At 36.9% G+C, this 11,698-nt stretch overlaps 1 non-coding gene across 1 annotated transcript; it reads left to right on the top strand.

Moving 5' to 3' along the window:
- The first annotated feature begins 229 nt into the window (after window positions 1-229).
- Window positions 230-361, top strand: LOC132491488 (small nucleolar RNA SNORA11). Its single transcript, XR_009532703.1, has one exon. It is a non-coding gene; the product is annotated as a small nucleolar RNA SNORA11 (small nucleolar RNA).
- Window positions 362-11,698: the final 11,337 nt, after the last annotated feature.

Below are 11,698 nucleotides of genomic sequence, written 5' to 3'. Positions count from 1 at the left end.
TTTCCTGAATTAGAAATGCTAAGTAGGAAATGTTAACTAACACATAGTATACTAATAAATCAGAGATTCCTCACACTCTGCTCCTAAACTGTATTTTCCTCCAGAATCACCTTCCGCTGTCAGGAAAAAAAAAAAAAAAAAAAATTCAGCCCCTAGATGAACAATGAGAGGATTCTTTCCTAAAATTTGAAATAAGGTTTAATTTAGTCCATTAAAAATGCAACTCTCTGGGATGTGCTCAGAGCAGGGGGCCTGAAGAAATATGGCTGTTCTGTTTACAACACACCCGACAGGAATCTGGGTTCATTGTGATAAGGGGCACAAAACTTGTGGCCTTCCTATGAACAAATACCCAACACGTGTCCTCTGAACCTCCATATGGCTGCTGGGCAGGACCAGTGGGACAGGGCTCAACATTGGAAGGAAAACTACAGTATTTAGTGGGGGAGTTTGCCACCTAGAGCCTGTCCGGTCCATGCGTGGGTGGGCCATGGGTGGTCTTATAGACATAAAGGCTTCAAACCTCTCTTTTCAAGGAAAAGAAAAAGAAACAGAAAAAGAAAAATAGATTGTGTATGCCAATCTGGAAAAGGCAAAATTATGGAGACAACAAAAAATCAGTGGCTGCCAAGAGTTTGGGGGGAGAGGGGAGATGAATACACAGAGGACAGAAGTTTTTATGAGCAGTGAAAATACTTTGGATGACATTATAGTGACGGATGTATGTCATCCTACTTTTGTCCAAACCCATAGAATGTGCAACAGGATTCACTTCACTGAAGTGAGCCCTAAGGTGAACTACGAACTTTGGTGATTATGTGTCAATGCAGTTCATCCTTGGTTTAAAAAAAAAAAAAAAAGTACCACTCTGTTGATAATGGCTATGCATGTGAGGGGACGGGGTACATAGGGAATTTCTGTACCTTCCTGTCAATTTTGTTATAAACCTAAAACTGCATTTAAAAAAACTCAAAAAAAAATTAACACTCAGGGTAGAAGTTTTTGGCAAATCTTTTGTTTCACTTTTATATATGTATACATATTATATATGTGTGTGTTTGTTGGACTGTGATGTAAAATGTATTTTTTAGATCAAAAAAGTTCACAGGCCACTGTAGTTAAGTTATACTGGCTAATAAAAGCACAAATTAACCTCAAAATAAAAATGCAACTTTCTTTTCAAAACTTCTTCCTCCAGTTAGGAAAGTACTTCAACGGCACTTTGACATTTGTGTTTCCTTAAGCAGCACTGAAAGGGTGAAGAGCTTTAAAAAACAACCAAAAAATAAATAAAATTGTAAAAGTCCTCTGTAGGACACACTGCACCAAGAGCTTCCAATCACTGGTCTCCAATGACTATCAAACAAAAATTCTGTTTAATTTCTTTCACTGTTTTTCTCTTTTTTAATCTTCTTGACTTTGAATTTTTAAAAATGAATAATTTAGAGAAGGCTGAAGTTGTCATCAGTAAATTTTATTGTTCCTTCTTTAGATAGCTATACTATGTGGCATAAGTGCATTCATAATAGATATTTTCATTCATTACAGATATTCTCAATTTCTGAGCAAATTCCTTGAAAAGAGTGAAGAGTTATGTGTCAATTTCATAGAAGATATTGTGAATTAAATCATTTCTGTATGCAGGGAAAAATCCAAATCTACCAATATTAATGCTATGTGTCACTTTTAGTATTAAAGTTTTACTCCTATTCTTGAAATACTTCCATCTGTACTCTCAAGACCCTGCTACCAACCCAAACAGGTCCCTTATCTAAATTGTTTTTTCTACCTGTGTCATTGACTGGTATCTTGATTGTCAATTTAGATAAAATTAAATAGATTTTATAGAGTTTGGTGGTATATGTTCAGGCTACTTCTGGCAGAAATTTTACTATATACCTCCTTGGTGAAAGTTCAAGCCACTTAGGTCATAAAATGGACAAAAAAAAGTCTCTGGATCCCTTGTGAGTCTCTTTATTTCCTTAAGGGAATACTCTCAAAGGCCTTTTTCAGTGAAAAAAAAAAGTTGGTGATTAATTTTTTTAAAAAACTAACGCAGTATCTTCATTCTATGTTGTAAAATGTCTAAATTCAGAGTCACTTTCTTCATCACAAGCTGTATGTTCATCATAGAGTTTGATTTGTACATATAAGAGTAGCTACTAGATAGAGCTGAAAAATTTTTTTTAAATCTGTGAAAGAATAATTCAACCTTGCAAGTTACTCTCTATCATTACGAAGAAGAACTTCACCCAAGATTTTTCCTTATGATGTTTCATCACTTTTCCTCCAAGAAGGACAATAATTCAATTCTGACTTGAGAGATTCCAAGTAACTCCTTCACCTGTCTATGCTATAGAGTAGAGGAAGAATTTAAGGTTATTTTCCATTTTCTAGAAATGTGTTGTTTTTGTGTGTGTGTTAAAAATATCCTATTAAACACTCTGAGAAGACAGAGAAGCTAATGTTTCAGACAAGGTGTCCCTTTGAAGGGTGCCGCATCTGTTGATGTTTTCAAGGGCACTATGTCCTCACAGTCAGGAATCACACCCACAGTAAAATCTTACAGACCTGGCCCTATCTGTATAAGAAAACTGACTATTTTTTTTTTACTTGATTCTGTTGTTTCTGGCAAATACTCACATATTGTAGAAAATTACTTTACACAATTGGACTTTAAGTATATCTGTAATATATAATATTCACTTCAAAAAGCTATTGCCTGGTGTTTCTCAACACAAAGATCAGCAAGCATAATTTTTTATCTACCATACTTTAGCAAATGTTTAAATACGTATCTAAGTTCAAGGTCATAGGCTTCTGTGGCTAATAATCAAGTCACAAGTTGGGATAAGAGAAGCGTTCCCATCTGCTTCGTTCACTCCCAAGGTCATTGTGAGCAGCTCAGGGAAAAGCTGAGTCTGTTAAAGATCTTAGTAATTTTGGGTGGGGCATAATTTTCATCACCATCATGTGTTATTCAGCGATATAAGTGGAATTTAAGGAAACGAAGCCAGCAAGTATTGACTTGCATTCTAGAAGATTGTTAGTGAAAAAGTGGGAGGCAGAGGAAGGTAGAACACAAAGAAGTAAACATAGTCATAAAAACATATTATTTAAGTTTCCTGGAGAAGCGAAATTTCGATTTGAATTAGACTTAGAGCAAGGTTCTTCCACTATGGCCCTAATGACATTTTGGACTGGATAATTCTTTGCCTTGGGGATCTACCCTGTGCATTGTAGAATGTTGAGCAGCATCCCTGGTCTCTATAATCAATAGGAAACAGTAGCGCAGATTGTGACAAACACATCTCCAGGCATCGCCAAATATCTCCTGGAAGGACAGATCACTCCCAGTTGGGAAACAGTGGCTTGGAGAAGGGAATATTTCCTTAGATAAAGGAATAGATGAGTTCAAGAAAGTGACCATGGAAGAAAGGTAAGTGGTGGAGCAGCGTTCAAAACATACGGATGAGATCAAAATTACTTATGTAAGAACTCATATTGGAGGGGAAAAATGACAGAATAATAGAGGAACAATGGTAGAGGGAGAGGATGGGAGGATAAGTGAAGAGGTTTTAGATAAGAGAGGTGACAAGCTGAAGAAACTTCTTATTTGAGAAAAGTAGACAGAAGGGGCCCAGGTGGGAATCAAGAATTGAGATAGGAGTAGCCCCTCCTGGAAACTAAGTAGGAGGAGAACTAGTTGTCGAATGGGTCACGACTCTATGAGAACACTGAGGCTCTATGGACAGGAGTCAATCAGAAGAAATAGGCTGACCCTCTTGGAAGACTCAGCCAATCATAATTGTCCTCTCACCTTCTCCTGGAAAACTCAGCTTTGAGAAGTACAGCTAAAGGAACCGATTTTGTTATTCACCAGAAATTGGAAATTAGCAAAGCTCACAAGCCAGAAAGTCAAAGGAGAAAGTATTTCTGTGTAGCTATCACAAACATTAATTTCAGTGCTACACCAGAGAAGCAGGAAGGCTTAGGTAAGTAAAAGAGGGGTGGGAAATAAGGGAGGGGAGGTTTCCCAGTGAGGGAGAAGGACAGGTTCTGTAAGAGTATCAATGAAAGACAGAAATGGACATCATGGTCCAAAAGCTGCATATCAGAGCTAGGAATCTTCACCAGTTCCAGGTGAAACAAAGAGCCAGAGAAGCTGTTACAAAATGAGAAGGAGTCAACATATTGGAAAAGTCATAAAAACTGACACTAAAATAACAACAACAACAACAAAAAGTTTAGGAAAAGAAGGGTAGAAAAATAAATATAAATGATAATAACAGAAACAATGCTCTTAAACTCAAGAACATTTTAAACTTCCAAATAATTAAGTATGTTGACTTCTAAAAGAACTTTAATCCATCATATGTATCCAAAAATACTAAGTCAAAGTGTTCTATAAAGTTCCCACAAAATAAATTACTCAAACTTTAAATACAGTTAACAATTTTTCTTCAAATTTGGCTTCCTTTTCATTTCTCATTAAGAGCTGAAATCCTGCCAAACTTGAAATGTATAGTTTTACCTATTTTTAGTTAAAGTTTAAAAGACATTTTCATGATTTTTTTTCATTGCCTCCCATGCAAAACGATTTTGGATAACCTGTTCAAGGTTCCCTCAAATAGGCTAGGATTTTGTTCAAGCAAGAAAATTTTAACCTCACTACCATTCTTTAGTTAATTTTTCCAGTAAAAGTTTTTGTTTCATTTTTCTGATCTCTTCATCAGAGAAGTGGAGCAATGTGGGGAAAATAGTGTTTAAGTTACTTCTTTAAACTTATTCCTTTACATTTAAGTAAACTACTTTGACTTTTAACTACTGTTAATGCAACATTGAAGACTAGATTTCAGATGAGACTTAGCTATAGAGGTAAGAGCTGACCTCTAAACTAGGCAAGTAGGAAGGAAGCTAATATGATATTTCTGTTTAAACTGTGTCTATAAATGACTACTAAATCAGACTCTCACTCTTAAGAAATGCTTTCAATTTTTACTTTCTATAGTTTGTTAGAAAAACAAAGTCTATTGAATGTGCTTTTTAAGCTAAATATTCTCCTACCCTTATTCTGATTCTTCCCTGTTACCCTCCTTAACACTCATCACATTAATGCCAGTCTGTCTTTTGTAGTGATTTCCATTTCTTCAATTTTGATAAATACCAATTAATCACTAATAAATAGAGGTCATAATCACTAATAAATAATTCAAACTGGCCATTGCTACAACCAAAGTATGGAAACAAAAGCAAATTATCCAAACTGACTTACAGTTTTACTGAAGGTATGTTGACTACAGTAAGATCCAGAAATTCCACATAGAGATATATATCTGAGATAAATAAGTATGTATGTTCACCAAAAAGCATGTTCAAAAATGTTCATAGTAGTGTTATACAGAATATCCAAAAACTGAAAAGAATCCAAATGTATCTTTTTTACTGCAGTAAAAAAGGTTAAATAATAAACAAATTTGGCAATGTGGCAGGATACAAGATAAGTGTTTTTTTTTTTTTTTTTTTTTTTGCGGTATGTGGGCCTCTCACTGTTGTGGCCTCTCCCGTTGCGGAGCACAGGCTCCGGACGCACAGGCCCTGCGGCCATGGCTCACGGGCCCAGCCGCTCCGCGGCATGTGGGATATTCCCAGACCGGGGCACGAACCCGTCTCCCCTGCATCGGCAGGCGGACTCTCAACCACTGCGCCACCAGGGAAGCCCCAAGATAAGTATTTTTAGACTTCTAACAAGGGGTTAATATCCAAAATATACAAGTTGACATAAAAAATCAATGACCTGATTTTAAAATGGGCAGAGGACCTGAATAGACATTTTTCTAAAGAACATGTACAAATGGCCAACAGGCACATGAAAAGATGCTCAACATCACCAATCCTAAGGGAAATGCAAATCAAAACCACAATGATAGGGAATTCCCTGGTGGCCCAGTGGTAAAGAATCTGCCTTCCAATGCAGGGGACACGGGTTCGATCCCTGGTCGGGGAACTAAGATCCCACGTGCTGTGTGGCAACTAAGCCCGGCGCGCAACAGCTACTGAGCTTGTGAACCTCAATGAGAGAGCCCGTGTGCTGCAAACTACAGATCCCCCGTGCTCTGGAGCCCGCGTGCCACCTGGGTGCCACAACAAAGAGCCCTCGAGGCAACAAAAGATCCCGCATGCCTCAGTGAAGATCCCGTGTGCTGCAACTGAGACCCAACGCAGCCAAATAAATAAATAAATTATTTTTTTAAAAAAAGCACAGTGATACACCACTTATACCTGACAAAATGGCTATCTTCAAAAAGACAATGAACAACAAGTGTTTGTGGGGATGTGATGAAAGAGAACCCTTGTACACTGCTGGTGGGGAGGTAAATTGGTGCATCCACTGTGGAAAAGAGTATGGAGGTTCCTCAAGCAATTAAAAATAGAACAATAGAAAAATACAATCCAGCAATTTCACTTCTTGGTATTTACTCAAAGAAAACAAAAACACTAATTTGAAAAGATATAGGCACACCAGTATTTATTGCAGTCATTTACAATAGTCATGATACAGAAGCAACTCAAGTATCCATCGATAGATGAATGGACAAAGAAGAGCTGGCATGTATATGCAATGGAATATTAGTCAAACATAAAACAAAAAGAAATTCTTCCCATTTGAGACAACATGGAGGACATTATGCTAAGTGAAATAACTCAGACAGAGAAAGACAAATAGTATATGATCTCACTTATATGTGGAATCTAAAAATCAAAATAAGCAAAGCATAATGAAAAGACTCACAGATACAGAGAACAAGCGGGTATTTGCCAGAGGGGCTGGGTGTCAAAAGGGCAAAATAGGTGAAGGGGATAGAGTAAAAGGTAGAAACCTCTAGTTATAAAATAAATAAGCCATGGGTATGTCATATATAGCATAAGGAATATGATCAGTAATATTGTAGTAACTTTGTATGGGGAAAGATGTACTATATGTATCATGGTGATTATTTCATAATGTATTGATATTTAAATGTCAAATCACTATGTAGTGCACCTGAAACTAACATAATATTGTGCATCAACTATATTTCAACAATAATAAATAAATAAAAAATAAATATTATCAGACTCTGGGAAAAAAAGTGAAAAGACAACACATAGAATGGGAGATAATATTTGCAAAATATTATCAAGACCCAAAAGGGACTTGTATCTGGAATACAAAGAGAAACTTAAAACTCAACAATAAAAAAAAAACAGAAGTGAAAGAGTGGCATGGACTTATAAATACTACCAAATGTAAAATAGACAGCTAGTGGGAAGCAACCACATAGCACAGGGAGATCAGCTCGGTGCTTTGTGACCACCTAGAGGGGTGGGATAGGGAAGGTGGGAGGGAGATGCAAGAGGGAGGAGATAAGGGGATATATGTATACGTACAGCTGATTCACTTTGTTATACAGCAGAAACTAACACACCACTGTAAAGCAATTATACTCCAATAAAGATGTTAAAAAAATGTTAAAAAAAGTTTTAAAATAGGTAAATGATCCTAATAGATATTTCTCCAAAGAAGGTATACAAATAGCCAATAAGCACATAGAAAATGCTCATCATTAGTCATTAGGAAGATGTAAATTAAAACCACAGCAAGACTCCACCTCACACCTACTAGGCCTGCTATAACCAAAAAGATATACAATAGCTACTGCTGGTGAGGACATGGAGGGGTTGGAACACTCACACATTGCTGGTGGGAATGGATTATGGTGCAGCCACGGTGGAAAACAGTCTGGCAGTTGCTCAAAATGCTAACCATAGATAACAACACAGCAGTTGCCCTCCTATCGATGGACCCTAAGAAATGTCTACACAGAAACTGGTATAAGAATGTTCACGGCAGCATTATTCATAATAGCCAAAAAGTGGAAACAACCCAAATGTCCATCAACTGGTAAATGAATAAACACAATGTGGTACATTCATAAATTGGAATAGTATTCAGCATTTAAAAATACTGATATTATGCTATAACAAGGATGAATCTTGAAAGCATGGTGCTTAGTGAATAGAAGCCAGTCACAAAGACCACATACTATACAAATCCATTTATATGAAATATCCAGATCGGGCAAATCTATAGAGATGGAAAGTAGATTAGCGGTTTGGGAGGGGAGTGGGGAATGACTGCTAATGTGTGTGGGATTTCTTTGGGGATGTTAAAAATGTTTAAAATTAGATTTTGGTGACAGTTGCATAACTCTTTGAATATACCAGAAAACACTGAACTCTGTCCTTTAAATGGGTGAATTGTAACCTTTGTGGAATAAATGTCAATAAAGCTGTTTTTTAAAAAAAAAAATGAGACCCAGCTATGATATACACATTAGAAATGAATCTTACAGACATTTTTGTGAGCAAAAGAAGCCAGACACAGAAGCGTATGCACAGTATGAATCCATGTACATGAAGTTCAAGAACTGATCTGGGAGAATAAATTTTGGCCAAGAAAAGGCACAAGAGAGCCTTCTGGGCTGCTGGAAATGTTCTATATCTTGATTTGGATGGTTGTTACATAGTCATAGCCATATATATTTCATCAGTCTCTATTCAGTATTAGTACACATTATACTCTTTACAGTTTACAAAACATTAAAAGAAATAAATAGCTACTGTGTGTTAGCACTTTCTTGGTCAGCTAGATGTAGTGAAATGGTAGATTGGTGTGCTGTTAAGAAGACAAGATCTAGGGTTAAAAATCCTTTATTACAGTATTGGTTTCCCATTCCCTGACTAGGAGATCTTGCATAAGTTACTTAATATGTATAATTCTCTCAGTGTTAAAATGAAAATGATGATAACACCTGCCTGAAAGTTGCCTTGGTAGAGAAGGCATAAGAAAGTGTTTTATAAACTGCAAATATTAGTAGATTTATTATAACTTCATGGAGAATGCAAAATTCACATATTTTCAAATAAACATGTAAAGGAGTTTTCTAGAACTTTCTTAATTTAGACTCCTAGTATAACAACATTTACTAAATTATGCTTTGTACTAATACGATTAGATTATAATGAAGACATAAAAGAAATAGTCCAGTGGAACTCATTGTTGTATTTTTTGGTAAGGAAATTTTTTGCTCCATTTCCTAATGAAGATCCTTTCATGAAGATCCATAGGAGAAATTTCCATATTTTTATATCACCTGATAACTGATTGATTCTTTTTTTATTAATTTATTTATTTTTGGCTGCATTGGGTCTTCGTTGCTGTGCGTGGGCTTTCTCTAGTTGCGGCGAGCAGGGGCTACTCTTCATTGTGGTGTGCGGACTACTCTTCACTGTGGTGCGCGGGCTACTCTTCATTGTGGTGCGCAGACTTCTCTTTGAGGTGGCTTCTCTTGTTGCGGAGCACAGGCTCTAGGTGCACGGGTTTCAGTAGTTGTGGCATGCGGGCTCGGTAGTTGTGGCTCGTGGGCTCTAGAGCGCAGGCTCAGTCGTTGTGGCACACGGGTTTAGTTGCTCCGCGGCATGTGGGATCTTCCCAGACCAGGGTTCGAACCTGTGTCCCCTGCATTGGCAGGTGGATTCTTAACCACTGCGCCACCAGAGAGGCCCTGACAGATTCTTTGACTTCTGGAAATTGATGATATTTTTATCTTTAGAATGTCTACAAAAAAAAAAAAACATAGAGGAAAATGCATGGCCTGTGCCTAACAGGGAATGGGGCTTCTCTACATGCATTTTGTACATTGTTGTCACTCAGCTTTATTCTACTTTTCCTATTTGTATTCTCCCTTTGCTTCGGTTCTCTGACTTACTTTAACTTGTTTTACCACCTTGTATATACCTGGGAAGTCTATTTCAAGTCATCTTTAGAAGTGGATGTTATAATGAACAAACAACAACAACAAAATAATTTAATTAAATCATAATCCAATTTGTTAATTCTCCACTACACAATCCAAAACACAGATAATGATACAGTAAGAAATACCCAGATATAAGCACAGGTACCCTATTTCACAGAATTTGCTGAAGGAGGTTTTTTGGTGCCCTTTATGCTTATTTTAATATCAGAAGTCTACTGCCTGGACTGAAATCCTCAGAAGGCCAGGGATTTTGGGACCATTCTGTTTCAGTACAGTGCCTGCCTCACGGTTAGTACTTAATTAAGGCTTGTTAAATTAATTAGTACTGCCTCTAAAATGTAGTCTTTCACTTCCTCAGAGCCATGGCTACAATTACACCAAGTTTCTTTCAAACTACCATGAAAACGTAAGTTATAAATGCATGGTTTGTGTGAGAGGGAGAATGAAGGGCAAAGTACCTCACTGACACTGGGCATACCAGATATTCTTTTAGTTTTCTTTGTTGTTTGTTTGTTTTTTACTGTAGATTATAAAACCGTATGGTTCCATATGGAATTTTCCATGTAAAACACTTGTTAAAGTCTACAAATGAGATGCTTGATCATTCTTTCCTGACATAAGTATAAAGTATTACTATTAAGTAACATACAACTTAATTTTTTATAAAGTAAGTCATTCCTTTATCCTTTATATCAGGCAGTGATCTTGATATTTCAATTTCACATGAAGTATCCAGGTTGTATTTCATGGAAAAGATGGTGAAGAAATTTCTTAAAAAGACATATACGGATGGGAGAACAGGAGAAGAGAGAACAATAAAAATATTGTAAGCTGGGAAGCAGATGGATGAGCAGTGATTGATTTAGCAGGACTGGAGCCTGAGCTGGTAGCGGGGAACACTGAGAACATACTTCATCCCCTCCACAGAATTCTCAAAGGACGCAGACACTTTGAGAGCAACAGCCCCTTCTGGAGTAGGGTGCAGGACAGAGGGGCCTGGGTAAAGGGATTGAAAGAAGCAGTCACCCTCCCAGAGAACCCAGTGCTCCCTGACATGGAGGGAAACCCAGAAGACTATATCAATCTATTACCCTCAAGAGAAGGTAAATGGAAGGCCTTTGTACCAGGGATGCCAGGCATAGTTGAGGGTATAATCTTTGAACCAAAAAAGTGGGGATTAAGTGAAAATATGCCCCCTGAATATGCTGAAATTCCCAACCTTCAGAACACTGGCAGCCAGACCAGAATGTTCTAGACAGAAGATTAGAAAACTCTTCTCTGAGGAATCAACCAGGCCAAGAGTAAAGATATAAAATATTTACATCAGGATGTCCCAATAAACAAACAAGTAGACCACCCTATACTGAGACTAAATGTCAGCCAGCTCCACTCTCATGCTAAAAGTTTATAGTCAGCTTTTAGTATATAAAAATGCAACTTTTTGTATATTCACCTTTTACCCTCTCTAAATTAGTTTAATAGTTGTAGATAATAGTTGTTTGTAGATTCCTTAGAATATTCTACACAGTTAATCATGACATCTTTGAATAGAGATAGTTTTACTTACTTTTCAGATCTTTTTGCATTTTATTCTCTTTCTTGCCTAATTGTGAAGGCTAGGCTTTCCAGTACAATGTCGAATATAAGGGGTAAGAGTTAGCATTCTTGCCTTGTTCCTGATCTTAGGGAGAAAACATTTAATTTTTCAATTGTCAATACAATATCAGCAATAGGTTTTTCATATATACCCTCTATCAGATTGAGGAAGTCCCATTTTCTAATCTGATGAAATGTTTTATCATGAATGAATATTGAATTTTTTCAAACATTTTTCT

This window comes from Mesoplodon densirostris, chromosome 5 (genome assembly GCF_025265405.1).
Source record: "Mesoplodon densirostris isolate mMesDen1 chromosome 5, mMesDen1 primary haplotype, whole genome shotgun sequence".
NCBI classification, from domain to species: Eukaryota; Metazoa; Chordata; class Mammalia; order Artiodactyla; family Ziphiidae; genus Mesoplodon; species Mesoplodon densirostris.
The sequence above is the reverse complement of the archived record's forward strand: the minus strand, read 5'-3'. Positions and strand labels throughout refer to the sequence as shown.